Source organism: Pleurodeles waltl, chromosome 3_1 (genome assembly GCF_031143425.1).
Source record: "Pleurodeles waltl isolate 20211129_DDA chromosome 3_1, aPleWal1.hap1.20221129, whole genome shotgun sequence".
In the NCBI taxonomy this organism is placed as follows: Eukaryota; Metazoa; Chordata; class Amphibia; order Caudata; family Salamandridae; genus Pleurodeles; species Pleurodeles waltl.
In genome coordinates this window covers 212,123,336-212,151,205 of record NC_090440.1, presented here as the reverse complement: position 1 = coordinate 212,151,205, position 27,870 = coordinate 212,123,336, and positions in this window count along the sequence as shown.

The following is a 27,870-nucleotide window of genomic DNA, read 5'->3' as shown; positions in this document are numbered from 1 at the left end:
AGTGCATGCAGTCTAAGGCTCTGAGGCAGGGGGAGCAGCCAGGACTCTGTCCACCTGTGTGGGACAACTGCAATGAGTGAGGTGCCCAGCTGAAGCTACTGCTTTATCAAGCTGATATCCTGACATTGCCCACATGTGTGGGACTGTTGGCCCACCCGATCTCCTCTGGCTGTGTTTACCTCTTCTCTTCAATGACTGTGTGCCTTACTCCTTGATAACTGGTGACAACCGTGCAATGAGGGCACCTGCATGCTCGCAATCTGGATGATCCCACTGCCTCAGGGGCAGACGAGACTGTACCCACACCCACTGGGAGGTTACATTGACCCACTCTGAGTAGACGTTAAGGTGACCTCTGTTCCTTTTGAACATGTAGACCTGTGTCCACACTGAGAGCGGCTCATCTTTCAACTTATCAGAGGGGCTCCCCAAACCACCGACCAACTGCAATGCGGGCGGCAGTGGAAATCATCAACTGTTTGTCCCCTGCTGTGGGCCAGCAAGCTACTGGAGCATGAACCCACGGGATTCACACTCACGTTGCTGCTCCAGGATACATGGGTAGTTACCTGATGTTGTATCTGCTGATGTTAATCTCCTTCATGCCGACCACAGAAAACTGACTGACAGGGAGGAGGAAACTGAACCCTCCCTTGTTGCCTTGAGATCCACCATCCAGGAGCTGCAGGCACAATGAAACTCTTGAGTGCAGAGGTAGCGACCCTACATCACAGGGCAAAGGACGTGAAGGGCATAACAATATCCACTTTAGGGGTTTCCCCGAGCGAGTGGAGAGTTCAAGTGTGGAACTCTTCACTAAGAAATGGCTGATAGACACTGTGCTGGCTGATAAAGTGTCAACATTTTTCTCAATCGAAAGGGTGCACAGAATGTCCAGCAGACTGCCCCCTCCAGGAACCCCACCAAGATCGCTCATTGCCCTTCTCCTTAATTATCGTGAATGAGACCTTTTCCTTTACCGCGTCCAAGCTCAGGGGTTATGGCATTTTGAAGATGCTTCCATCACCGCGTACCCTAACTGCATGATGAGGTGAAGCAGATTAGGGGCTCCTACACCAAGGTTTAACAGTGCCTCCACAGCCAGAACATTAAGTATGCTTTGCTGTTTCCTGTGAAACTCAGGGTCGTGGATAGCACCACGGCCCACATCTTCTCTGCCCCTGAGGACGTCTGGACATGGATGCACACCAAAGCTTCAACAGAGGAGCCCACGGCTGGTGAAGGGTTGACACCTTGCGCTCGCCACTGCTGATGTAAACCACCAAAACCCGGGAGGCAGAGAAGCAGGCCAGGGTACTGCAGGAAGCCACAGAGTGCACCACAAATTCCTTCCCAGTAGTTAGAGAGGAGTGCCTCTCGGATTCTGGTTTCAAGGTGGGGCTCCCACAATTCATTGATGGATATAACCAAGGGCCCGGATGTCTCCCCATGCACAGCTGATGATCTCTAAGGTGTGTCCATCGACCCACTCAAAATTGTCTCATACTTTTCATGGCCCTATGTGTCTTAGCTACTTGATAATTACTGCACAACTGGCTCCTACCTTGACACTGACAACATTTTGATGCAAAGGGGGGTCTGGGCCCCATGGGTGCTTCAACCATACCCCACTGTGGTTTGAGTGGGCCCTGGAGTGTGTAACTAGATGAACCTGGGCTGCCAGACCTTGAAGGTCCGCATGGGCAGTTTTTCGCTGCTTTCTGATGGGGACTGAATCTGTAACCATTTTCTTGCGGCTGAAGCCACGAGGTAAGACACCTTCTGAACTACCATGCCCCGCTGAGAGACTCCCACAAGGACACATTCTACCCCTTGTTTTGTTTCTATTGCATAAGTTGTTGATTTGGAGTATTTGGCGGAAGGCACAAATGTCACCTGCCTTGGGGGGTATTAGCTATTACTATTATGTTTGTTATTTCTCATTTGTTTATGCGAGGCAGTGATATCCAGATGGGAGCAGAGGGGGAATGTCCACCATGGAGAGGTACCTGTCTAACTTGCATACTAATTGTAGGGGGAGGGGGCTGGGCCGTCATGGTTGTGTCACCTGGTGTTGGAATCATGTCACACTTTCTGTAACAATGAGCGCACACACTGACGTTACCCTACACTACACAGTGCTGCTATGGAACGTGCATGGTATTGTAGTGTGGTATCCTTTGCGAATTAGCTTCAGGCTTTAGGCCTTTGTGCACTTTGCCCTGGATGTATTTTATTAATTTGCTTGCAGCTTAGAGCCTCTGTGCACTTTGCTCTAAATGCTTTTTATTAGGCTTCGTACTGTTTTTTTCAGATAGCCAGTTCTACGGTCTTGTTTTTTATTCATATCACACTGTTTAGCCTACTTCAGCACTGGAGTTCTCCATAACACATTTCTGTTCACTCTGTGCTTCAGTCAAGGATGCAGTCTGGTACATTGCCGATAGACGTGGTAGGAGTTTAGTCTTTGGCATTCCTGCGTAGGGACATTTTGTGATCACGCTGACATGTTAGTTATAAAATCACTTCCTTGTCCCAATACATGCAAGAGGGAGATTCCGACCAGGGAACCACAACTAGACGCTGACTGCCTCGTTGCAGATGCTGAACCAAGATCACAGGCCTTTGCTCAGGTATGAGGGCTGATGTCTCCCCAGTGATTCAGAAAGGCAAGCTAGAAGCTTAACATGCTGTGCTTGAAATAGATCAAGCAGAGGGAGAGTATAAACTAATAGACACGATGATAGCTTTGTTCTTATGTTTTACTCTCCTGGTGACTATTTCAATCCTACTGTGTTGTATGGTTCTGGTTATTGCGGCTCACGCCTTATTATCTAAAATGCAGTCGTTTTATTAAAACATTATATAAAACTTATACTGCCTTTGTCATTTGTATATGAGATCATACTGTAAATGAGAGAGTTGGTTTGGATCTGAGTGACCACAACTTCCCTGAGAAGTTCCAAAGATGTCATGCGCTCGGCTGCCCAATCATCTCTTCCCCGTGGGAGAAATGAGGCACTGCTAGTTAGCCAGAGCAAAAACCGGTTTTTAGGGTGACAGAGTTCTTTACACGTGGGTCGGACTCAGTCCCCCACACCGTTATCGATCCTGCTGCCTAGAAATCCACTAGTCTCATTTAGGATAATGAGAGCCCAAGCGACATGGCGCCGCCAACGATTGGTCTGGCTCTAATGTTTGGGTCCGGCTGACTCTCTCGGTCTCATATATATTTTGCCTACTCTGTTCCGTAAGCAGAGACGTCCGTGGGGCTGAGGATCTCCCCCTTTAGGGAAGAGCTTTCAATGTGTATCATGCAATACCTTGACCATAACAGAGATAACAACTCCTTTCATGCCACAGAGTGGAATGCCCACAAGGTGTTATTGAGGGGCCATCGCCTGTAGGCCATATGGGCAGTGAGGTGTGTATTGCACGAGCAGCTGGTATCATTGGAAAAGGAGCTATACTCCTTAAAGAGGGCAGTTGCAGCCTGGACAGTTGAGTCTGATCACCTCCAGGACCTTGGAGGAAACACAGGGAGGCAGAGATGCGATTAAGTATACATGACTTCAAACATCACCTTACTAGACTATATGCCAAGGGCGAACTCTTGGGTAGGTTATTGGGATGGCTCATTTCCGGAAGAACACCAATGCACCCCAGTTGGGCTATTAAACTGGATGATGGCTCCTTGGCCACTACACAAGCAGCTCCTAATTATGCCTTCCATGACTATGACCGCACACTGTATGCTGAAAATCTGGTTCCTACCCCCGTGCAGATGGGCAAGCCATCTGACTCGAAGCTCAGATAGCTCGGAATAAAATGGCAGGTGCCGATGGACTACCAGTTGAGTATTACACCACCTTCTCCGAGCTCCTCACCCAGCCCCTGTTGGATGTGTTTAACGAGGCGCAAGCTTGTGGTCAGCTTCGGGACTCTAAGCAGAAGGCACTAATAGTAGTCCTTCCCAAATAGGGACATGACCCACTGGATGTATGCACCTACAGGTCATTATCCCTCCTTATTATATAAAAAAAGAGGGGACCAGGAGCGCCTATTGGCCCAGAATGCCTGCTCCTAACTAGAGGAGGCATCACAATAAGGGTATGCAGATCCTTTTATGGAAAATATGAAGTTTAAGGGAATAGGTTCGGTTATGATCTGAGGAACCAGAAGGGGTATGATCCGTCAGGAGCAAGAGCCCTCTCACACCCAGAGGGGTGTCATGCTTCATCATAGAACATGCTCCACATAGGGATGGCGCTGCAATATCTGGCGTGCACCCGCAAGGGGGCTCTTTGCCAGAGATCTTTTATATAGAATACCATGTGTGAAGTGTGGATGTGGCGCTATTGGTGTAGATTGGTATGAAAAATGTGTAAGTGTGAAAGAAAGGTCAAGCTAAAATAGACTAGAGTTGAAAGAAAGAAAAACACAGTGGTTTTTTTTTATAAATAAGTTGATCTGCCTGATTAAAAAGGTGGTTGCTATAAGACAATGATCTTCGATAGCTCAGTGGGTCAACATGTTTCTTGCCGATTAAAGTCACTAATAATCTTTTCACAATTCTTCAGGACCAATTTTTCCTAATCTACACTTCACATATACGGCATTTCATATAAAAGATCTCCAGCAAAGAGCCCCCTTGCGGATCCCCATTGGGCACTGCAATGCCCGACTGTGACTACATACCTTTGTTGTGACGTTATCCCTTCTTAACCTCAAATGCAAGATACTAGGCAAGATCCTTGCGCACAGACTTCTGCCCCTGGTCAGGACGCTAGGCCAGGAAGGCCAAACCAGTTTTATTCTGGGTTGCAGCACCCTCCTTAACATCAGATGTCTCCTGCGAATTATCCACAATACCTGTGTACCGCATATGAGCAGGTCGCAGTATCCCTAGACATTGAAAAAGCTTTTGATACTCTCAGTTGGGAGTTTCTACTAACAACCGTATGCTATATGGGTTTCAGAACAGGATTCTTGAAGTGGATTCATACCTTGTATTCTAGCCCTCTAGCTAGAGTAAAAACAGGACAACTGATATCAGACAGTTTTCCGATACATAGGGGTACCGGACAGGGGTGCCTGCTCTCGCTGTTACTTTTTGCCATTGCTATAGAGCCCCTAGCCCCTAGCCGGCCATCTGCATCCACACATTCAGTGATAGGGGATCCGGACACTGGACACTCACCACATTGTGACACTTTACGCCAATGATATGCTGATATCCTGCCGTAATAACGGTACCTCCCTGTAAGACCTTATGGTTCTTCTGGACAACTCTGAAGATGTTTCTGGTCTTCAGGTGAACTGGTTGGAGTCCTGCCTGTTCCCCCTCACCCAGTTCCCTGTACCCCTTAGGGCCGCTCTACCGGACCATCAACTACCACGGTGCCATGAATCATTTAAATACCTGGGTATCCAAATACACCACTCTATTGACGCTCTTAAAGAGTGAAACCTAGACCATGCTCTTCGCTCTTTCTGTGGATCTCTCCCCTTCTGGTGCTCCCTGCTGCTCTCCCCACTGGGACGTGTGGCGATAGCTAAAATGCTGATACTCCCCAGGCTGCTGTACTTCTTTGTCACACTGCCAATAGTGATTCCCAGAAGTTTCTTCTGTGAACTGTATGGTTTGCTGTTTAATTTGCTGTGGGGGAAGGACAGACATTGTGTAGCACCCGGTCCTTGAGGGAGGCCTCAGCACTTCTAATTTTGAGCTCTATTATGATACTGTGCAATTACTGTGGCCCCTACGTTGGCTCAACGAGTCCCCTAGTGCAGAAAGAATGGTTATACGGTCGAGGCTAGGCACAACCAATGTGTACATCTGGCTGTCTGACCACACGTGTCTCCTTCTCAAGGGATCTAATTTGATGCCGATGGCTCAAGAGTGTTGGTGTCGATTTGTACAAGGAAAATCCTCCACCATCGCTTTTTCTCCTCTGATCCCTATAGCTCACATACAGGGAAACAGGACTTGACAGTGAGCCCTAGGACCGCAGCGGTGGTGGTGATTGTGAAGGACTTCTTCACTGAAGGATCTTTTATGTCCTACGTGGATATTATGGATACCTACTCCATGGGCCCATGGCATTCCTAATGTACCATGCCATCCACCAATTGGTGTGTGACACCTGGGGAGCCAGCGAGGTGGAACCACCGCAATTGGCCATCCTCCATGCTCTGTTATTGGGAGCCGGCCAGAAACAAGCTATCTCACTATTATATGAAACCTTAACCCCAGGCACCATTAGTAACATGAGGGTGCGCTCAACTGTTGGAATGTAGTCCTCCCACAACCATTCCAAAGATATGGCTGCGAGTCCTTCATCAAGTGAAAGAAGTCTCACTCAACTTTAAGTTCCGTTTCACCCAATTCAGTTACTTACACCAGGCTTACCTGTCCCCCACCCAATGTATTAAGCATATTTTCTCTACATCGGTACCTGAATGCCCATGATGCAGGCTGGCAGAAGAAGGGTTTTACCATATGGTGTGGGCCTGCCTCCCTCTGCATCACACTTGGCAGATGATAGATACTGTGGCGGCTGAATTGATGGGTCACCCACTGACCCCCACTTCTGAATCGTGTCTCCTTGGAATCCGTCCAAGAGCCAAGGAGACAAACACCTCCGTGGGTTTATTGACCTGACATTTGTCCTGTTTAAGAGTCAGATAGTGATGCATTGGAAGGCACCCACAACACCGGATACCATTAGATAGCTCCCAGCATCACCTCAGTGGGCACAGGCGGTGGCGAGTGTACTGCGCTCCCTGCAAGACAGGGGGTTGGCACATGAGGGGATAGGGAGCTGGGATGTTTTTGTTGTGAACATTGAGGTATAAAATGACATTCACTCGCCCTGAGGGGATTACTCAATACTACAAAAGTGCCACATCGCAGCAGTCCTAACCCATACAATGGAAGTAGTGTGACAACCTCACCCACTACTCTTGTTAAACTCTATTAATGTCTTTTTGAGGAAGGTGAGCCTGGGACCCGCCCCCCCATTCTCACTCTCCCCCCATCGATGTGAACATCATTAGCCTTACTGTCTGTATATGCAGCTCACCCCCCACTCCCACAAATGTATCCAATATTTTATCCTCACCGACTCTTAATCTGTGGAACTGTCCACCTTGAATGTACATGTTGAACTGTATTCATTTTGAAGACTTCTATGTAATTTACCCGGAGCCCTCATTGATCATGTAATGTGATTGTTAATTCTACCACCATGAGGAGCCTTTCTCTTACTCTAGTCCCTCCTCTCGCCTTAGCTTTGCATTTGTTGCTGTTGTTGTAAAACAGTAAAACAGATTTACAAATACATAAAAATAAATAAAGACTGGTTTTAGCCTGCACGCTCATCCTCATGCTTCTTTTAAATCGCAGATTTAGGAGGCTCTTGCCCTATGTCCCAACCCACTGTACAACACTTAGGGCCTGATTACAACTTTGGAGGAGGTGTTAAGCCGTCCCAAAAGTGACGGTAAAGTGACGGATATACCACCAGCTGTATTACGAGTTCCATAGGATATAATGGACTCGTAATACGGCTTGTGGTATATCTGTTACTTTACCGTCACTTTTGGGATGGATTAACACCTCCTCCAAAGTTGTAATCAGGCCCTTAATAACTTACTATGGAATTACCTGTAGGTGGTCTAGACTGCCATGGTTGTTAGGGTAGTTCTACTACTTTGCTCTGTTCAAACGTGAACTTCACACTATGAGATGAATGAAACACTTTGAGACTGATTTGCTACAAATCCCCAATAGAAAGCATTGACTATGTAGGTATGTAATATAAATCTGGATTGCTGCAAAAGCATTGTAGTGATCCCATAGTATCACATAGTAGATTTAAATGCATACATCTGACTTTCTACCAGTAGCAGCCCTCAACTATTCCTGGCAAGATTTAGGTATTTTATCACCAGAATCCAGGTTATGTGGCTTCAACAGTGAACCTGTAAACACGTTGACCCAGATTTACTAAAGCTTTGGACCAAGCACAAAACTACAAAGTCTCAAGCGATACTTATAATACAGTGCAAAATTAGTTTTGTGCTGGAAAGGTGTGATTTTCTCAGATGCGCTAGGTTCTGGTGCTTGGTGTCAAGGGATGTTACTGAGACAGATCGGATAAATACTCAAAGGTTTGCCTCAAAGACTGATCTACTAAGATAGCCAGGTAGGGCTTTGCTTAAACAACTAACGCCTACTTGAAGCAAGCATAAGCGAGGAGAATATATATATATATATTTTTTAAATAATAAAATGCTCTGAGTACTGCAGTTCACAGCAGCACTCTTCCAGTGCATGCAATCCTTCAGAGTTTCTCTCAACATAGGAATTTATCCTGGAAGTGTATGCTTCCCATACAAGTCCTACGCTGGGAAGCGCACACTCGCTTCTATGCCACGTTGTGAGCCTTGCAGTGCACAAGGCAGCCTCTTTGTGCACTAGCTCAGGGGATGATAGCAGCAGCAGCCCAGTCTTGGTAAGTATGGCTCTGTTTCGTGCTTTCCCCTTTGCACAGAGCAGCACACCAAACATGGTTGCTACCTTGCATGACAAAGTAGTAAATCTGGTCCTGCTGTTGACTTTAAAAACCTCTGTTGTACCTCCCTATCATGAGGTATGTTTGCTAAGCCTGTGTTGATTGGATTCCCAATTGACCAGGAAAACGATGAAGTTCTACAATGCCGTTCTGGGGCTTCAGTTTGGTAGGTAAGGTAAGCAAGAGTTACTTTTAACCATCTTTTTACCTTTGTATTTAGATCCAAACAAAGTTAATATTTGCGATGAAATCAATATTCTGATTTCTGTAGCTCTGTTAGTTTGATTTTAGAAATATTTTATTGTGTTGAGAACAGTTTTACTTCAGGGAAGGCGATTATATAGTTAAGTTTGATTTACTGTTTTAATTGCCCATTGTTGAGATGGTTTTCAGTAACCTTCAGTAATTTTGAATTCGAATTAACCTAACAAAGAAAATGTAAAAGGCAGATTAAGAGTATGTCAGGCTTCTCCCTCTCTGAGGGAGACGTGGCTAAAGCATCGACTTTCAACTCAGTACCTGGGTTTATTTATATCCTGATTTAACACTACTTAACACAAAAAAATGTGTGATTCCAGGCACATCACTTTACCCTCCTTCGCCTTGAATGATGTATATTATAATGCAAAAAGCTGTCATATGCCTGCATGCAAACACTCTACAGCACATTCTCTGCGCGCGTTCCTCCTCTGTCAAATCATGGTTTCTGTAATCGCATATCAATGTGATCACACACACCAATATGGGCTGGGCTGTTTTTGCTACAATTAAAATGTTCTCTTCATGTGATACCCCTTGGATCTGGTGTAGGCTTTTAATTTAAACAGTGTTCCTATCTCTAGACGTTCTCTCAGGACTGGGGACAGGTGGAGTGCAAATAGACACACGAGTTAGAGAGGCTTACGGAGAGATACAGGCTTATGGAGACGGAAGAAGAGACCCAGAGCTGAGAGCAGTTGTCAAGACAGATATGAAACCGGGAGAGGCTGCAGAAAAGATGTGGCGGACTGGTAACTTAGCAGGAGAGCGGGCTTGGCCTTTGCTGCCAGTGGAGACTGAGGAGTATGTTTACCAATATTTCATGCAGCCCAACACATACTTTGTTGTGTGAAAGGGAGGCAGCAGAAATGCACCATATGTACTCAGTGGCACACTTGTGGCAGCCTAGCACCAACACAGGCACCCCAGCACCATGCTGCAAGGGTGCCTAGAATTAAGAGCAAGATTGTTTTTGTGCAGAAATGTACACCTTCCTGCACAAAAACAATCCTTTGAAGCATTTACCTCTTGCTATGCATACTGCAAAATACAGCACGCGTAGAAATAAGAAGTAACAAGGCGAAGTAAAGATATTTCTCCTTGTTATGCCTCAGCCAGGGAGGTGCAGCATTTTGGCACTATTCCAGGTTTAATAAATTGGTAAATCTGGGATTGTTTCAAACCCCGTGGGTAGATGCATTGGAACCGCCATACTCCACCCATGGAACGCCTCCCTGTGGCAAGGTAACACAAGGCAGAAAAATTTGCTGCCTCGTATTACTTTGGATTTACTAAACCATGTGCGTGGATTTGCATTGCTTAGTAAATACTAGGGGTAGGGGATAAATTCTGCTATGCTGACGGAGATGGCTGAATTTTGGCCATTCTGTGTTACACTTGTAACGCAAAGTACTGGCCAAATTCTGCCAACCACGGCATTGCTGAGTTTTTTGTCTGTATCTCTCCAATGGTAAATTGGCGAGCGGGAGTGAGATTTGGCACCCCCAGCACACTTTTTGGTTGCTAGGAGGGCACCCATTGAGATTTCTGCAACATGGGCGGTTAGGGCGATTGCAGGTGGTCGCAACTGTTTGCGGTCAGAAAGCAGCAAAAACAACATGAGAAGCAGCATCCTCTGGCATGCTGCGTGGTGCCGTTTGCACTCATTTTTCTGCATGTAACAAGGGTGGCGAGACGTAGGTCTGTGATGAGATATTATGGACCATGAAGAGAGATGCAGGGCCAGGAGGAGACATGTAGGGCTATGAGAAGAAATTCAGGATGGAAAAGAAATGAAGATCAGAGACGCAGTGATATGAGGAGAAATTGGTGAGAGGTATCAGGCTTGAGGGAGAGATGCAGGGCTATGAGGAGAGATTTAGGACGATGAAAGAGTGAAAGAACTAGGTTGAGAGGTACAGGGTTGTGAGGAGGGAAGCAGGGCAGTGAGGAGAGATTCGGGACGGGAAAGAGATGAAGAACAGGGATAAAAGATGCATTGATAGTGAGATGAGATTGGTTACCCAGGAGAGATTCCAGGCGAAGAAAGAGATGCAGGGCGAGGAGGAGGGATGCAAAGCTGTAAGGGGAGATTAAGGACGGGGGAGAGATGAACGACTAGCATCAGAGGTGCAGGGCTATGAGGAGAGATTGGTAACTAAGGAGAGATGCGATGCTAGCGGAGAGATGCAGGGCCACGAGGAGGGATTCAGGGCCGGGAAGAGAGATGCCTGGCTATGAAGAAAGTTTGATGATCCAGGAGAGATGCAGGGTCGAAAGAAGAGATGCAGGCTTTGAGGTGAGATTGGTGACTCAGGAAAGATATCCGGCTAGGGTAGCGATGTAGGGCTTGGAGGAGGGATGAAGGGCTGGAAACAGATTTGAAGGGCGGGGAGGAGAGTTGCAGGTATAGGAAGAGAGCTACAAGGCTGATATTGAAGTGATGCAGTCATAGGAGGAGAGATTCAGGCCTGCGAGGAGAGGGTCCGGTCTGGGAGATAGATGCAGAACTGGACATCCGCCTTGATATTTCCATTTTCCACCTCAGAGAAGCTAATTTTCACTCCCACTCGGAGCCGAGATAAGTGCCCTTCCAGCATGCCTGGCAGGTCCCACTGTGCAGCGGTAATTGCAGGAGCTGGAAGCCGGAGGCTTTCATCGCCATGCTGGGCGGCAGACCTCAATCTCAAAGTCATAGCGGGGGCACTGGAGGAGATGGAGGGGCAGGGAATAATAATAAGGGCGGGTAAGGACAAAGAAAAGAGAAACCGATTGGTAGGAGAGGAGGCGGAAGGAAGAAGCACGAGACGTGCAAAGAGATGGGATTTATAGGAGACTCGTGCCTTGAACCTATTGGAGGCAGTAGGAATATGGGGTCATTTACAAATGCGACATGACAGAGTCCATTAACTTGTAACCCATGCTCTAGTCTGTCCAGTCATGATCAAGTATCGAGTATTAATGGTCCGTTTGTAGCAGACTACTATGGTAACAGCAAATTGTATCAGGAAGAGATTTTTAGATCAATGTTTGAGTTTAGATGATGTTAACGTCTGCTGAATATTATGTGAATATTTTAGTACATTTCAAGTAACGCAGAATCATGGTATAAATGTTGGTAAAATTATGAATAGTTTTTTGTATGAATTATGTTTTATATGTTTTGTTTCTTGAAACATTTAATGATAACAAAAGCAACAGATAAAGTGGAAAAACTGAGAAGCCGAATGAAGGGTTGAATTACTGGCAGTGTCTCCAATTGGTCGAAGCTACCGATAGCTTGAGTAGCTCGAAACCTAGCTTTGCTTAAAAAAAGTCATTAATCATGTATGTCAAAATATGTTGTATTTTTATTTTAATGATGGTTAACCCCTTAACTGACACCTCCACCTCCCCTCTCTCTCCCCGTGTTGAGCCCTTTTGGGTTATTTGTGGTATTTCGCTCTTGGGGCTCATAACTATTTTCCCGCATAAATTATCCATGCCAAGTTTAAGTACTTTTTTCCCTAACTTCCTGGGGATTATAACGGTAACCAGAGCTTGTGGCTACGCCTGGAGGAAACCAAGAAAATAGACAAAAAAACAAAAATATCAATAAACAGCTGTGCTAAACTCACCATTTCCCCAGCTTTCAGGAACGTGCAAAGCTGAATTAAAAAACCTATTTTTTAACCAGAGGATTAGCATTTTTTCAAAACAATAGCACATGTTCCCTATTTTCTGTGCTCTCAACCTACTTCCAATTTGTGGTAAAAACCGGTGTAAAACCCATGTGTGATCTAGGAAACCTGTAATTTTTCTGAAATGTAGATAAAATTGCAAATTGAGCAAGGGGTCATACGTGCAGATCCCTCAAGGTTTTCCCAAAGAAAATAGCTGTTGAAAGAAAGAAATATTGAAAATGGTTGGGGAAAATGGCAATCTAGGATGATGTTTTGGTCTGTACATTTTTTCACAGTGGCAGATTTACAAAAGCAATATAACATTATCTCAGCTAGATCCTTCAGGCTGCAGGGCTAACTGCTCTGTACAATTGTTTTTCATATGGTGAAATATATCGAATGGAAAACATGTAGCAAGGAAGCCTATGTGGTTCTGAAAGCGGCATTAGATATGGAGTTAAGGAGTAGTGGTTATTTAAACGTCTCTACATTTGTGGGTACCTATACTAGCATATTATTTAGGAGGTTTTTCAAAATGTCTTCTTCCTTCTTTTTATTGGCCTTAGGACTCTGAGCACTTTACCTCTGCTGATCAGTTCTAAAGTGCATGTGCTTCTCCCTTAAAACATGGTGACATTGGTGTATCCACAATTGGCATAATTAATTTACTTGTAAGTCCCTTGTAAAGTGGAATACCATATACCCAGGGCATATATACTAAATGGTACTAGTGGTCCTACAGCACTGATTGTGAAATCACACCAATAGCCTTTCAAGCCTGTCTCAGGCCTGCTATTGCAGGGCCTGTATGTGCAGTTTCACTGCCACTTCAACTTAGCATTTAAAACCTCTTGCCAGGCCTTAAACTCCCCTGTTATTACATACAAGTCATCCATAAGGTAGGCCCTTGACAGCCCATAGGGCAGAGTGCCAGGTAAGTAAAATCAATACATCTACTTTGAAGTTTTACATGTTCTGGTAGTGTTTATTTCCCAAAGTCATTTTCATTACTGTGAGACCTACTCCTCTTACAGGGCAGCACTGAGAATCCCTTACTATTCTTGTCAGCTGTAATCCCTGCTCAGGAAGGAGTAGCTACATCAAGTTTCATATAATTGGAATGGTAATGATAAATCCTCTTTAGGGGTAAAGACGGATTTAGCATTACAATTTTAGAAATGTCACTGTTTGAAAGTGGGTATTTCTCTTCTCTTACCACTCTGTGTGCCTTGCAACCTGTCTCCAATACACGTCTGGGCTAGGTGACATCTATTCTTTGTACATTCCCTCTAGACAGCCACAAACACAGGAAAGGTGGGTATGACGAAGAAGTCATCAGCATTCATCTGCATTCTGATGGGCCTTTCTGGGCTGGAAGAGTGAATGGAAAGTAGCACTTACATTTCAATAGGGAAGTGTCTGTCCTCACACAAAGGGCTGATTACCCCCTACTAATAGTCTGGAGACTGGGCTGGGATGAAAGGGGGACCTGTGCACTTCAAGGAGCTGCTCTGAAGTCACCTCCACTTCAAAGGCATATTTGAGTTTAAGTACTGAGGCTCTGGCCCTAGCAAATCAATACACTTCTAGACTTGGGAATGACTCCGCAGGAGTAAAGACTGCGCATTCAAGGATTGCTCCTTTACCTGGACTGACTGTTCCAAATGACTGCTTCTCTGCTTTGCTGAGATGCCCTACTGCCTGCAGAGAACAAGGATTGGACCTTCTTGCTGAACCCAGAGCAATTCCCGATGCTTGCTGGCTTTCCCCCCATTCTTCTGCAGTCTGAGGGACATCAAAAACTGCCTGTAACTCTCCTGGTGTTGCTGGACCCTGCCACCTGTGAGTCCTACCCTTGCCTGAGGTGCCACTTCCAGTCCTGGACCTCAGAAATGGGTTCTGCAGCTGATTTCTGCAAAAACCAATGCATCGCCTCAAGTGTGTGAGAAATTCTGATGAATCACTCCTTCAACACCTAAGCAGAGCCTGTTTGATGACAGCAGATTCACAGCCTGCACGGACCCACGACGACGCACTGCATTTACTTCAATGGAGCCCAATGACAATGCAGTGACCTGACTGCGTGGAAAGAATTGAGGCATCGTGCCGATGCTTTGCTCCTTAAATGGTACTGTTTCAGCAGACCCTGCATGGGTTCTCTAGCTGGCCTACCCTCCATCGCATTCATCCTGGACTTTGGATTTGCACCAGTCCCTCGTGACCTCAAGTAACCTTTTGACTGCTAGTTACTTCTAAGCACTGTTTTCATATTGTGGTGCTCATTTAGATCTTGGCGGATGGGTTACTCCGTTGCAACGGTGATGGATATCCCATCCATCGAAATCTAAATACCATAGAAAACATTGGTGTTTAGATTTCAGTGGGTGGGATATCCGTCACCGTTGGAATGGAGTAACCCCTCTGCTGCAATCTAAATTAGGCCCTTAATCTTTAAAAATTCAAATCTCGAATTCTACTTATTGGATTTTGTTTGTATTGATCTTGTTTTACTCAGATAAATATTCTTTATTTTTTTCTGATGGTGTGGAGTCTTTTTGTAATGCTTTTCCCTGGGTTACTGTCACTTAAGTGGTGCACAAATACTTTACACATTGCCTCTTATGTTAAGCCTGACTGCTCTGTGCCAAGCTACCAGAGGATGAGCACAGGTTAATTTAGGGTGTGTATCTGACTTACCCTGACTAGAATTGCAGTTCCTACTTGGACAGGGTGCATACCTCTGCCAACTAGAGACCCAATTTCTAACAGTAGGCCTAGTGCCTACAACAGAAAATGGCACAAAACGTAACATGGATACATCACATTTTCTCACTCAAAACTGACCCTTTTATTGCAAACTGGGCATCTGTGGATTTTGGGCCCTTGCTCAACTGGCACCTAGGAAAACATAGAAAACGTACACATTTTTAAAAATTAGATACCTGGGGGAAACCTAGGTGGTGTGACTTGCTTTGCTCCCACCAGTTTTTGTTACCCAGAATCACTTGCAAACCTCAAACATTGACTAAAAACCAGATTTTCCTCACATTTCTGTGATGAAAAGTGCTGGAATCTGCAAAGAACCACAAACTTCCTTCCGTGCAGTGTTCCACCAAATCTCCTGATAAAAGTGATACCTCACTTGTATAGGCAGGGCTAGTGCCTGCGACAGGAAACAGCTCAGAATGCAACATGGATTCATCACATTTTCGCACTCAATACTGACCATTTGTTTGCAAAGTGGGTAGCTACGGATTTTGGGTGCTAGCTCAGCCAGCACCTTGGGAAACGTAGTAAATCTGCACATTTGTGAAAACTAGGTACCTAGGAGAATCCAGGGTGGGGTTGACTTGTGTGACTCTCAGCATATTATTTTACCCAGAATTCCCAGAATCCCCCAAACCTGGATTAAACAAAACACATTTACCTGACATTTCTGTGATAGAAAATGATAGAATCTGGAGCCACAAAAGTCTTTGTACCCAGCATTCCTCCAAGTCTTCTGATAAAAATGAAACTTCACTTCTGTGGGTAGGTCTTGTGCCTGCGACAGGAAATGACCCAAAACACAACATGGATACATCACATTTTCCCACTCAAAACTGAAACTATTTTTGCTAATTGGGTGGCTGTGGATTTTGAGCCCTAGCTCAGCTAGCACCTAGGGAAACCTAGCAAACTTGCACATTTTTGAAAACTAGACACCTGTAGAAATCCATGGTGGGGTGACTTGCATGGTTCTCACCAGGTTCTTTACTCAGAACGTCCTGCAAACCTAAAACGTTGACTAAAAAAACACATTTTCATGAAATTTCTGTGATAGAAAGTTCTGGAATCTGCAACAGACTTTCATTCACCCAGCATTCCCTCAAGTCTCCCAATAAAAATATTACCTCACTTGTAGGCCTGGTCCCCACGGAAAGAAAATAAACTGCCTAAAATACAACATTGATACATCACATTTTACCAAAGAAATCTGACTTTTCTTTTTGCAAAGTGAGTAGGTGTGAATTTAGGCCCTGGCTTAGCTGTCACCAAGGGAAACTTAGAAAACTTGCACATGTTTGAAAACTAGGCACCTGGGGGAATGCAGGGTGGGGACACGCGTGGCTCTCACCAGTTTTTTTTGTTATGCAGAATCCCTTGCAAAACTCAAACTTTGACTAAACAAAACACATTTTCCTCACATTCTGTGATGGAAAGAGCTGGGGCCATATGTACGAACACTTTTTCCCATAGACACAGAATGGGGAAAAACCTTTGCTACTTCTGGCCCTTAGAATCAACAGGGACCCACTGATTCCTTCCACCCAGCACTACACCAAGTATCATGATAAAAAAGTGTACTTCACTTGTGTAGGTAGGCCTAGTACCAATTACTGGAAATGGCCCAAAGCACAACATGGATACATCACATTTTCTGACACAAAACTGACCTTTTTTGTAAAGTGGGTAGCTGTGCAATTTGGGCACTAGCACAGCTGGCACCTTGGGAAACCAAAACAAAACTGCACATTTTTGGAAACGAAACTCCTGGGGTAATCCAGGGTGTGGTAACTTGCATGGCTATCACCAGTTTACGTTACCCAAAATTGCTTGCAAACCTCAAACTTTGACTAAAAACACATTCTCCTCACATTTCTGTGATCAGAAGTGCTGGAATCTGCAGGGAGCCACAAACTTACATCCACTTCCATTCACCCAGCATTCCACCAAGTCTCCCAATAAAAAGTGATATCACATTTGTGTGGGTAGGCTTAGTACCCGGGACAGGAAACATCCCAAAACGCATGAATACATCACACTTTCCCACTGAAAACTAACAATTGTTTTGCAAAGTCGGTAGCTGTGGACTTTGGGCATAACTCATCAGGCATCTGAGTAAACCTAGCAAACCTGAACATTGTTGGAAAACCAGACACCTGAGTGAATTAAGGGTGGGGTAACTTGTGTGGCTCTCACAAAGCTTTCCACCCAGAATCCCTTGTAAACCTCAAACTTTAACTAAACAAAATACATTTTCCTCACATTTCTGTGATGAAAAGTTATAGAAACTGTGGGGAGCCACAAAGTTCCTTTCACCCAGCATTCTCCCACATCTTGTGTGGGTAGGCCTAGTCCCCGCAACATGCAATGACCCAAATCATGGATACATCACATTTTCCCACTCAAATTTGACCCTTTTTTTGCAAAGTGTGTTGCTGTGGACTTTGGGCACTAGCTCAGCTGGCACATAGGAAGATCTATAATGCTTGTACATTTTTGGAAACTAGACACCTAGAGAAATCCATGGTGGGGTAACTTGCATGGCTCTTGCCAGAGTTTGTTACCCATAATCCCTTGCAGACTTCAAAGTTTGACTAAAAACAAATTTTCCTCACATTTCTGTTATAAAAAGATCTAGAATCTGTGGAAAGTCACAAACTCCCTTCTACCCAGCATCCCACTAAGTCGACTGATAAAAATGTACCTCACTTGTTTGGACAGGCATAGTGTGTGTGACAGGAAAGGGCCCAAAATGCAACATGGATATATCACATGTTCCCTCTCAGAAACTGACCCTATTTACTCAAACGGGATAGCTGTGGATTTTGGGCCCTTGCTCAACCGACAACTAGGGAAACCTAGACAACATGCACATTTTTAAAATCCAGACACCTGGAGGAATCCAGGGTGGGGTGACTTGCATGGACTCACCAGTTTTTTTTTTGACTCAGAGTCACTTGAAATCCTCAAACCTTGTCTAAAAAACAAACTTTTCTTACATTTCTGTGACCAAAAGTGCTGGAATCTGTGGGCAACCACAAATTTCCTTCCACCTAGCATTCCCATTTCTCAAACTTCCTGATAAAAATGGTACCTCACTTGTGTGGGTAGGCCTAGTGCCAGCGACAGGAAACGGCCCAAGATGCAACATGGATACATCACATTTTCATACTCAAAACTTATGTTTTTTTGCAAAGTGGGTAGGTGTGGAATTTGGGACCCAGCTCAGCCAGCACCTAGGTCAATCTAGAAAACCTGCACATTTTTAAAGGCTAGACATCTGGGGAAATCCTGGGTGTGGTGACTTGCATGGCTCTCACCAGTTTTTGTGACAAAGGATCCTGTGAAAACTTCAAATTTGACTAAAAACACATGCCCATGCAAACCTACTAACCACAGAAATGTTTCAAAACTAGGCATCTAGGGAGCTTCAAGGTATTGGATCTTGCCTGGATCCCACAAGGTTTCTGCAAACATCTAACGCTGTGTGAAACTACAAATTTTCCTTAAATTTCTGTGATGAAAGCAGTTGGAATCCACAGGAATCTACAAAATTCCTACCATCCAGCATTACCCTGCTTATGCTAATAAAATCACTGCCCCACGTGCATGGTTAGGTCTAGTGCCCACAACAGAAATGGATCAAATCGAGGTCAATAGGAGTCTCCTGGCGAGGGATCCCATTGACCTTGGTTTTAGCTGGTCCTGTAGTGGGCAGTAGGCACCACCACATAAGTGGGGCAGCATTGTTTATTGGCACAAGTGGGGTAATGTAAAGTGGTAGGAATGTTATGGATTCCTGTTGATCCTGGAAGTTTCCATCACAAAAATGGAAAGAAAAAGTGTGGTTTCAGGCTGTGTTTTATGTTTGCAGATCCTTGTAGTAGGAAAACCTTGTGGGATCCATACAATACACCCCACCTTGGATCCCCCGGTTTGTCTATTTTTCAGAAGTGTGTGTGGTTATTAGGTGTGTATGGGTGGTGTCACAGCACAGCCCCAAATACAGCAGCTACTCCTATTGCATATCTCTAAATGTAACAATATAGGGCTTTTTGTGTCATTGTCTCTTGGTTCACCCACACAAGTGGGGTACCATTCTTATTTAGAGACATATGGGAACTCAGGGAAACCTGTGGCTTCCTGCAGATTCTAGGTCTTTCTATCAGAGAAATGTGAGGAAATGTGTGTTTCTTTACAACTTTTGACATTTCCAAGGGCTCCTGGGTAAAATTACCTGGTGATAGCCATGCGAGTCGTGCAGCCCTGGACTCCCCTGCTTGCCTAGTTTTCATAAATTTGCAGGTTTACCTAGTTGCTGGCTGAGCTAGGACTCAAAATCCACAGCTACCCACATTGCAAAAAAAGTGTGCTTTCACTACATAAAAATGATGTGTCTATGTTTTGTTCTGAGCTTTTTCCATTTATGGGAGCTAAGGCCACCCACAACAATTATGTTTGTTTTGTATGTGGAAATGCTTGTTGGTTGTCAATTTGTGGATCTCAACAGATTACAGAAAGGTCCAACATAAAATATAAATAAATGAGTAATGTTAGCCATGTTTGAACTTTCACGTTTTGTACAGCACAATGGGGAAAGTGAACAAAAATCAATGCTAGTTACACCACACTGGACACATCAAGGTGTTTAGATTACAAACAAAACAAGGAGATTAAAGTAGGGCCATATTTACATTTTGGCAGACAAAGAAGACTCCATTGCCCTGGTGGAAGAATTCATATCTGCCATGCTGAGACTACTCCCCTGCCAAAATTAGAAATGATTGACAAGTTGCTGGTCAACTCTGACAGGAGCCCTGGTCACAGCGGTCCCTGTCAAAGCCTTTTCACATTTGACACAGTACCCTATCAACACAACAGAGCTGTCTACCATTTATTTTTTTAATTTTCAAAAACAAAATCCTAATACTGGATTTTATTTTTGAAAAAAAAATGCTGCTCTCACCATGGGAGTTATCTCCTATGGTAAGAGGGGCATTAGACAGTTTTACCTGCCCCTTACTACCATGGGTTTCCTGGTGGTGACTGGCAGTGAAAACTCTGCACATCTAAATTAGGTGGTTTGACACAGAGGTCAGCTGCATATGGCCCTTACTCAGCCAGGACAAAACAACCATGCCAGAGATAGAGCAGTATTCCCCACTGTTACACCAATGGTCCATACACATATGTATTAGGAAGCCAGACCATTATCTTAACGGTATGGATACTCTATCCCCATTGCAATGGAGTATTCTTACTGCCACAGATATAAATCTGACACTAATGTTTTTAAGTTATTCCACCACTCATACTGGTTGGTCTTAGCACCTCCAGAAATGCTAGCTTCAAAGCACAAATAGTTATCAAAGTATCGCAATACTGAAACCAAGACTACTGAAGGTGAGCCATAAAGCAACGTCAAGGCACCAACCACTTTATGGTCCAGTCACATGCCATTCATGCACCACACACAAGACTTTCCTACTGCCGACCATCGGCTCAATCCAACAGATCAGTGCACTCACATCAACATACCACTGCCATTCAAGGGTCCATCATATTCATTTGATAGAGGAAGGTATCCCCATTAAAAAACAACTTCTAAAGAAGTCCAACCGTAATTGCACACAAACACACCACATAAAAACCTCTATAGACACATATGTCCATATATATTGACAGTTGGCACATCTGCAACCTTCACAAATGGATGTTAAAAAAGCTGACTACATTTTTACCACCTGTCAAGTAACCTCCATTCTGAACAGTACTGAACACATGCCTAGTAAACCTTTACTAATGGCTCCCATGATAGCCATATGAGGCTCAGGAAGACATGTCTTACATGTGCCTTTAGCGCACTCACTATAGTAAATCCAACTCCTTCCAGTTTGTGGATGCTAGTTGGGGGTGTCTGAGAATGTCTTCAGAGGCCTACATTGCTCAAACAGGGTGAGCAGAGCTACCTTTGAAATTAAGGCAAACATGATGAGGAATACTGTCATAGTTCCCTAAAGAGCATGTCATGAACTACGAAGAACGTTCGTTTTTGGCACAGGGTAGTCACTGAGAACGCAGCATATGCCACATCCACTGTCATGTGCAGTGCTGCAACAGCAATGCACTGCTCATACAGTAAATTGAACATATACTAATTCTGACAAACATTTTACCAATACATGTAGCATTGGGTGCAGAGTTCTTTGTAATGTTATGATTTTTTGGTAAAGTGCACTATTACCTGAGAGGGTATCCTGTTGCCGATGCAAGAGCAGTGAGGGCTGATACATGGATTAACCGAGCTAAGTATTCAACTTTGTGTGGAATGCACTAGTTTTAGAGACAATGCATATGTGTAGAGGCAGGTCATTCCACCATTTTGGAGCCAAAAAAAGAGAAGTCTATTCTTCTTGCTCTGGTTCTTCCCATGCGTTGATTGTGTATGAGTCAGGCTGAGCAAAGGTGCCTGAAAGGTTTGTCAAATCTGTGGTGGTATTGAAGAATTACGGACCAGTGCTGTGTAAGGCTTTTAATGTGTGTTTCACAAGTTTGAAAAGAGCTGTGGATTGGGAGTCACTGAAGCTGCTTGAGGTGCAGGGTGTTTGCGTGTTGGGATTTTGAGGGAGGAAGCTGCCCGCTGCATTCTTCATGGTCTGCTTAGTTAAGTGAGAGAGTAATTCTGCATCAGGATGATGGCAGCGCCAATGGATTTGAATCCAGAGGCGAAGATGAAGAGAAGACACTGAACAGATCCCAAAGTTGCAGAGGATTTTATATCAAACAAACAGAGGCAGAGATCTTGTCTGGTCATATATGGAATCTCCTGGTGAATCATAACATGTTTTGAAAGCAACTTAGGGATGGGATGTCAACTTTTTGAACTGTAGTTATTCTGCAGGTTTCATCAGAAGAAATGTCCTCTAACTAAAGTTCCCTAGGATATGTGCAAGAGTACTTTAAGACAGTCTACAATGTATACCGGGTTGCTCGGTTAGTCGGACAGTCCTGGTGGGGGTAAACAAATTATTCAGGAGAAGTACACCTTTGTATTGTTTGGAGAAAGTGGTCACACCTACAAATACAATAGTATTCCTAGACAAAGCCAACAATGCAAAACACACTGCTCTGTTCTTTAGATGGTCCTGTAGAGGTAATTGGGAAAAGCACATCTTTGCATTGTGCCATGCCACTGCATGATTTGCAATCATGTTGATGGTGTGACACAATGCAAAGGTGTGTTTTTCCTGAATCCATTTACCTCTATTGGACCGTCTAAGGAACCAAGAGACTTCATTTTGAATTTTGTTGGCTTTGTCTAGGAGTACCCCTGTATGTGCAGGTGTGACCACTTTCTCTACACAATACAAAGGTGTACTTCTCCTGAATAATTTGTTTACCTCACCGGAACTGTCTGACTAACTGAGCAGCCTGATATATGTTGTAGACTCTGTCTTGAAGTATTCTTGCATGTGTTGCTGACAGGATGCCCTATTGAAGTTCCCAAGATTCCATGGTTTGTAGGGACCTTTCGTCAGATGGTGTTTGTCCTAATGAGAGCTGAAGACAAACCACCAGGTCAAATCTTTGACATCCCTTCCCTAAGTTGCTCTCAAAATATTTGGCTCACCAGGAGATACCATATAGTAACTGACAGGATCTTTGCTTATATTTGTTTGATACAAACTCTTATGCAACCTTGTGATCTGTTCAGTGTCTTGTTCTATGTTGTTGTATTTGTACTTTTTCACTGCCGGGGACCTGCATCGTCTGCACTAACATGGATATACAAGGAAATGGATATTGTCCTGATGCTGAAAATATGAAAGTCATCATCAGAAATTGTGTCCTGTATCATTTTTCAATAACAGTGATTATGATACAAGTTACTAACTTGAGGTTGCATTTATTTATTTGTTTACTTAAGGAGTTTTATATAGTGCAAACATGACCTGTCCGGGTATCAGAGCGCTGTAGAAATAGCAAACAAGTTAGATATTAAAGGTGCAAAAGGGAACAAGCAATAAACAGATAGAGAGACAGAATTCAAATGCCAAACAAATAGCAAACAAGTTGAACCAAAAAGCAAAAAGTAACAAAGTAAATACAATGTAACAAAAGACTTAGGGGGTCATTACATCCCCGGCGGTCGGTGTAATAGTGGCGGTAGTACACCCAACAGGCCGGCGGTACATATCGCCACTATTATGACATTGTTAACACACCGACTGCCATGGCGGTAATGACCGCCGGGCTGGAGACTGCAGTCTCCAGCACGACGGGCGTCACTAGGCCGCCCATGGCATTTGACCCCGCCCACCGCCATGGTTACCATGGTTTCTGTAACACCACAAAAACCATGGTGGTAGGCACTATCAGTGCCAAGGAATTCCTTCCCTGGCACTGATAGGGGTTTCCTCTGCCCCCCTCGCCTTCCCGACCCCGACATATACACACATACACGCACATACATACACACCCATATACACATGCATTCCCACTTTCACACATGCATGCCTACATTCATACACACTCACAGCAACACTCACTAACATACATCCAGGCATACACGCAATCACACGACACAACATGCACGTACACACACACCCATTCATGCACACACACATGCATGCATTCAAACACAGTCACACACATCCCCACACACGCACACAACACCCCCCACCCTCCTCTCCTGTCGGAGAACCCGATTTACCTGCTTGCAGGGGGTCCTCCGGCAGGAGACGGGATGCGGTGCTGCTGCCAGCAGCAGCGTCCACCAGCAAAACACCGCCAGGCTGTATCATGACTTATGTTATGGTCGGTGGCGGTCTGCTGGCGTGGCACTGCTGCTGGCAGCAGGGCCACCTTACCGCCATCCACCGCCATGATCGTAGCTGGAATTCCGCCAGCCTTCTGGCAGAATTCCAGCTACGGACATAATTTGTCGGGCGGTTGGTAGCCACGGCGATGGTATGTTGGCGCCCACCGCCGTGGTGGTATGTTATAATGGGGGCCTTAGTAGATTCAGGATCCAACAATGTATACAGGTAAAACAGCTTTTCTAAGTGACTTCTGGTCTACTGTTGAAGGTATCCATTCAGAAACAGCAGTTTTACTTCTTCTTTGAAGGAGGTAGTCGAGGGGTAAGATCTAGTTTCAGGAGGAATGGTGGTCCATATTCATGGAGCAAGACCGGAAAAGGAGTGGTTATAAGTTTTCTTTTTGTTGAACTTCTGTGGCTTCAGCCAGATAGTTGATGTTTATTTGCCAGTTAGACAGGATTGTTATGATGAATAGCCTTATGAGTTATCCAGGCTATCTTCAACTGAATCTTAGCTTCAAATGGGAGCCATTTGAGATGTTTCAGATCTGGTTTAATGTGGTCACATTTACTGGATCCCATGATGAGCCTCGCGGGTGAGTTCAGAGTGGCACTAAAGGAGCCAGCTTAGCTTTGGGTAATTCTGCAAGAGTACCACTCCCGTAGTCTAGTAGAGAGATGACTAGGGATTGGACTGCTTATTGAAAGTCACCTGAGGGCAAGAACTGTATCGTCTGCACTAATTTGGATATATAAGTAAATGGTTGCATACTTTCAAAGCATGTAGATTTGTTGGTGAATGAGTCCCACAGGACATTTGCTTGACTTATTACAATTATTCTGCCACACAGCATACTCCATGACAACATGGCTAATGTTTTTCTACCATTATGTGCAGTGTGGGGACTATAATGCACTTGTCGATCGGTGAGCAGAACACCTACCACATTCTGACTGCAGAAAAAGGTGTTCATCAGACCATAAGCAGGCCCATAATTTTATCAAGTAGAGGAACAAAACATCTATGGCTGCTTGGCTAATGAAGTAGTAGCCCCTGGAAAGTAGTTATCCTTGCACAGCCATTGAAATGTATACTGTACAGCAGTTTCACCTCTTTTGTATGGTACAACATAACATGCTTAGGAAAACACAAATCTGGCTAAGGTGGGCACTGGGGCAGTAAACATGACTCTCCTGCCACTTTCCTTGCTGAGAGCAGCCTCTATAACAACAGTATGGTTGAGTCTTTTTAGCTACTTCAATAATTTGGTGTGCAAAGTGTTGCTCCTGCTACCTTGCCATGCCCTTCGGATCATTTGAAGGGTGGCTTCTGCTTCTGTAGAAGTAAAACTTTCAATGACGGTCAACTGAAAGTCGCGGAAAGACACAAGTCTTTCTGTGGTGGTCTGATGATAAACAACATACGCATTGTATGTTGCCATCTGGATGAGGTGGGTAAACAGCTCCTTCTATCAAGTGCGAGTGTTATGAATTGCATTGAATGGCTGAGGAACCTGTTCATTCTTATCCACTCTGCCCAGGTGCTTGTTGTAATCAAGTACACAGGTGGACTTGTGAACTTTGGCCATCGGACCACAAACCACATCACACCTATCAGAGAACTTGACAGCGAACAGTTCATAGGAACACAACATAGTGTTCTGGGATTTTTGGAGCTTCTTACAACAAGCTCCTGTGGGAACCCTTTGCAGTGATAATAAACTGTATTGCATGCAACAGTGCCAGTTTTGTATAACTCACTGAACAATTCTGCTTCTGTATAGAAGCACCGGCCACACAATCTTTCCTGTGACTCATGAAACGGGAGAGCAACCTACAGGGTTTAGAGTGGAGTTCTTCCTTGTATACACTCTTAAGCTGTACACATAGCCAGTAGATCTCTCACACAGCATGTACAACCTGATACCATGGTGAGCTCTTTTGCTCACAATGTATTTCCTGAAAAGATGCCGCCTTTTGTACAGGATCAAGTACTCATCAATGGCTACATTCTTTTGTATACATTTCTGGAAACCTGGCAGAAAAAACTTGCACAACAGGCAGAATTTTGAACAACCTATCATGGCTGGATTGTCTTCGGGCAATTCAGCAGAGTTGTTACTGAAATGCAGCATGAGCTACAATTGCAAAAACGATCTCTGCTCATGTGAGGTGCGAACATTGCTGTTACCCAAACTGTGTGAGTAGGCCAGTAGTACTGCAAACTTGGTTTTTGCACTAACCCCATTTTGAGCATAAGGCCCAAAAATATTGACAGATCCCCACATGCTCCCTCAGAAATAGTTTGGAACACAACTTTGTGTGCTGCATAATTTGCTCAAGGAAGTCAATGTCAAAAAAGAGGTAGATGAAGTCAAATGGCAAAAAAAGTGGATGTATCAACTTTCCATCCAGCATCACCACTGAACCATGAAATGTGGATTGTAGAAAACTGGAGACTTGCCAAGAAAGCACTCTGTATGTACATGATGCCGCATGTGCCCGCTCTCTCAATTGGCCTACCCTGCTACGGTCCCTCTGCTGCACAGACTGTGCTTGATTAGGGACAATATGACTGCCATCCTCATGTCACTGAGAATTGTTCGAAGAGTAGTCTTCAGATGTAACTCTGCCAGCTGAAAAATCACATTAAATTCTGTTCCATTTTCCTTTCGCTCAGATGCTGTCTCAGTATTTCCTGTCTCAGTCTCTGATCCTGCCTCAGAGCTCCAAAACCTGAGTTAGGCCCTGGGCAGCAATCATCCACTGAGATGCCATCTCTGACTAGTGGCTAAAACCTTCCTTCTAAAATACTGTCTACGTAGAAGGGAGAAGTATTATTCTAAATCAGTCTATGGGTGTGCGTTTGTGAGATGTGTGCAACGGTAAATAAACACAAAACTACTTATTTGGTTTCCTGAATCTGCATGTTCATCATCATCAAATACTTTATTTGGTTCAAATACAAAAACATAAAAGACATCAAATATATACATAAAAAACTTTCAGACATACAAAAAATAGCAAAGTTAATAAGAATTTTGAATACCAAAAGCAGCAAATATATAATTTAACACAGCTTGTATTATCTCTTCATTTCCCAGATTGTATAAATAAAAAAAAGCAAGGTAACTGGACCTAATGCCCTTGGACAAAAAAATTGGACGTTAAAACCTTCTTTTAGGTACAATATAAAAGGTACAAAAGAGGACAAAGTGCAGAGTGCTTTGAGGTGATTTGCCATCACAACAGCATGGCGGGAGTTTCTTAAATCAGGTGCCATGGGTAGGAAATGCTACTAAATAATGTATAATAATATCCAGGTGTAACCTGGTAAGTAAGATCCCATGCCGCTCAGAGTTCGTAATTTCCAAGTATAACATAGGGTGTAGTTGCTGTAGCGGCATCCTCTCCTGATCCCTGGCTGTGGCCATGTTTAGTTTTGGGTCATGAGTTAAGTGCCAATATGTCTCCCTGATCCTTTTAATATCCTGTCCCACTAAAAGGTGTGGGGCAAGAAAAGACTCCCCTGCCCCAAGACAGAGAAGTGTAGAATGAACATATCTAAGCCAGGGTATGTCCATCGACTGTGATAATGAGAGACAATTCTGGATCACTGTTCTACACAGGTGGTCTTAAGGATTTGACCAAATTGTTTGCCATAGCAATACAGGTTGGAGTTTTATATAATCAGATATGCCCCTCACGCCTACTTCTTCATGACAAAACGTTACCGAGGTAGATTGTAGAACACTAATAACCTTCTTAAAAACTTATTTTCAAC